The sequence below is a fragment of the Coregonus clupeaformis genome, unplaced genomic scaffold, assembly GCF_020615455.1.
Source record: "Coregonus clupeaformis isolate EN_2021a unplaced genomic scaffold, ASM2061545v1 scaf1016, whole genome shotgun sequence".
NCBI lineage: Eukaryota > Metazoa > Chordata > Actinopteri > Salmoniformes > Salmonidae > Coregonus > Coregonus clupeaformis.
In genome coordinates, this window is record NW_025534470.1 from 172,501 (window position 1) to 176,007 (window position 3,507).

The 3,507-nt window shown below is 42.5% G+C and overlaps 1 protein-coding gene across 1 annotated transcript in view; it reads left to right on the forward strand.

Annotated features, from left to right (window-relative positions):
• The window catches only part of ern2 (endoplasmic reticulum to nucleus signaling 2), a 139,265-nt gene extending 138,734 nt beyond the window's left edge, over nucleotides 1-531 (forward strand). The window contains exon 25 of the mRNA XM_045217336.1: nucleotides 1-531. This exon is cut by the window's left edge and continues 1,825 nt beyond it. The gene's annotated coding sequence lies outside the window, so the exon portion shown is untranslated.
• Nucleotides 532-3,507: the final 2,976 nt, after the last annotated feature.

Consider the following 3,507-nt stretch of genomic DNA (forward strand, 5'->3'; position numbering starts at 1 on the left):
GACAGGTTGGAGGAGGAGCCAAACCGAACGATGGAAAGACGAGACAAATGGTTTCCACGGAGACGTTTTTTTTCGACGCCATTTGAGATGCTCACAAACTGATGACCTGTCGGAATGTGTTTATGAAGAGTTTTTGGTTACCGGTAATGGATTGGTGAAATCTGAACCCCTTGTTCTCCATGGTTGTGCACTAAACAATAGGGGGGGGGGAAGAGTAGTGCACTGCATTATGAAGGGGATAGGGTGGAACACCACTGGGATATTTTTAAGAAGAATACTATTTTGTTACTGATACAGTTCTGGTTTTATACAGTACCCTGTATAGCACATTGAAGGGCTACAATAATCTAATTATTAATTGATATGATAAATTATTGATTCATCCCAGCCTGTGAGACTGCTCTGTTTTCTACACAGATACAGACCTTTGAGGGAAAACTTTTATACTTTTGATTTTTTTTTGAATAAATAAATTGAAAATAAATAAATAAACATGAATGCTTTGAGTGGAACAGCTTGAGGTGAACTAAACCGACCAGTATTGTGTTTTTTATCAACATGAATGCTTTGAGTGGAACAGCTTGTGGTGAACTAAACCGACCAGTATTGTGATCTTTATAATCTTCTTTGTCTTTAATAATGAGTTGTTCAGTCTTAAAGCCACACACTGCAGGTTAAACACTATAACATAAAACCATAGACAATCCCTACTGCGGGGTTAAAGACACACTTGGATTGATAAAGTATTGATTGGAAAAATAAATATATACAATAACAATTGAAGAAATGCATAAAAAGACACTTTAATAATAATTAATAACTATCTGAATCTGATGACACCAGACATGATGCAATAACTATCTGAATCTGATGAGACCAGACATGATGCAATAACTATCTGAATCTGATGACACCAGACATGATGCAATAACTATCTGAATCTGATGAGACCAGACATGATGCAATAACTATCTGAATCTGATGAGACCAGACATGATGCAATAACTATCTGAATCTGATGACACCAGACATGATGCAATAACTATCTGAATCTGATGACACCAGACATGATGCAATAACTATCTGAATCTGATGACACCAGACATGATGCAATAACTATCTGAATCTGATGACACCAGACATGATGCAATAACTATCTGAATCCCCCCAGAAAGATATGTTCTTAATGTTTGATATTGAGTTTATTGATTCTTGCTCACAGATAAAACTGAAGAAAAGCAGAAACAAATTGCACAATACTTCCAATACATATCACACAACACATCACATGACACATGACACGACACATGACCCATATCACACGAACCACGACACATGACACAAATCACATGAACCACGACACATGACCCATATCACACGACACATATCACACGAACCACGACACATGACTATCACACGAACCACGACACATGACCCATATCACACGAACCATGACCCATATCACACGACACATGACACAAATCACATGAACCACGACACATGACACAAATCACATGAACCACGACACATGACCATCACACGAACCACGACACATGACCCATATCACACGAACCATGACCCATATCACACGACACATGACACAAATCACACGAACCACGACACATGACACAAATCACATGAACCACGACACATGACCATCACACGAACCACGACACATGACCCATATCACACGAACCACGACACATGACCCATATCACACGAACCACGACACATGACACAAATCACTCGACACACGACACATGACCATCACACGAACCACGACACATGACCCATATCACACGAACCATGACACAAATCACACGAACCACGACACATGACCCATATCACACGACACATGACACAAATCACACGAACCACGACACATGACCCATATCACATGAACCACGACACATGACCCATATCACACGAACTACGACACATGACCCATATCACACGACACATGACCCATATCACACGAACCATGACACATGACCCATATCACACGAACTACGACACATGACCCATATCACACGAACCATGACACATGATCCATATCACACGACACATGACACAAATCACACGAACCACGACACATGACCCATATCACACGACACATGACCCATATCACACGAACCACGACACATGACCCATATCACACGAACCACGACACATGACCCATATCACACGACACATGACACAAATCACATGAACCACGACACATGACACAAATCACATGAACCACGACACATGACACAAATAATAATAAATAATAATAATATGCCATTTAGCAGACGCTTTTATCCAAAGCGACTTACAGTCATGCGTGCATACATTTTTTTTTTTTGTGTATGGGTGGTCCCGGGGATCGAACCCACTACCTTGGCGTTACAAGCGCCGTGCTCTACCAGCTGAGCTACAGAGGACCACGACAAATCACATGAACCACGACACATGACCCATATCACACGACACATGACACAAATCACATGAACCACGACACATGACCCATATCACACGACACATGACCCATATCACACGAACCACGACACATGACCCATATCACACGACACATATCACACGAACCACGACACATGACCCATATCACACGACACACGACACATATCACACGATCCACGACACATGACCCATATCACACGACACACGACACATATCAGCACGAACCACGACACAAATCACATGAACCACGACACATGACCCATATCACACGAACCACGACACATGACCCATATCACACGAACCACGACACATGACCCATATCACACGAACCACGACACATGACCCATATCACACGACACATGACACAAATCACACGAACCACGACACATGACCCATATCACACGAACCACGACACATGACCCATATCACACGAACTACGACACATGACACAAATCACATGAACCACGACACATGACCCATATCACACGACACATGACCCATATCACACGAACCACGACACATGACACCTGGTTTAATTTATTCTGTACATAATGTTTCTGCCATCGTCTCTTATAACCAAAAAGAGCTTCTGGACATCAGGACAGCGATTACTCACCTCGTATTGGACGAAGATTTTTTCTTCAACAAGTCAGACGCGAAGGATATCCTACAGACACCCGACAAGGCCCAAATCCCCGTCATTCGCATGAGAAAGAGACGGAGATATCGTGGACGTAGATCGGGAGTGCCTCGTAAGGATCCGACGGCGAGAGAGTAAACTGCCTCTTCCATCAATCCTATTAGCCAATCTTCAATCATTTGAAAATAAATTAGACGACCTAAGATTACGGTTATCCTACCAACGGGACATTCAAAACTGTAATATCTTATGTTTCACCGAGTCGTGGCTGAACGACCGACATGGACAACATACAGCTAGCGGGCTATACGCTACATCGGCAGGATAGAACGGCTGACTCGGTAAGACAAGGGGTGGCGGTCTGTGTATATTTGTAAACAACAGCTGGTGCACAAAATCAAATACTAAGG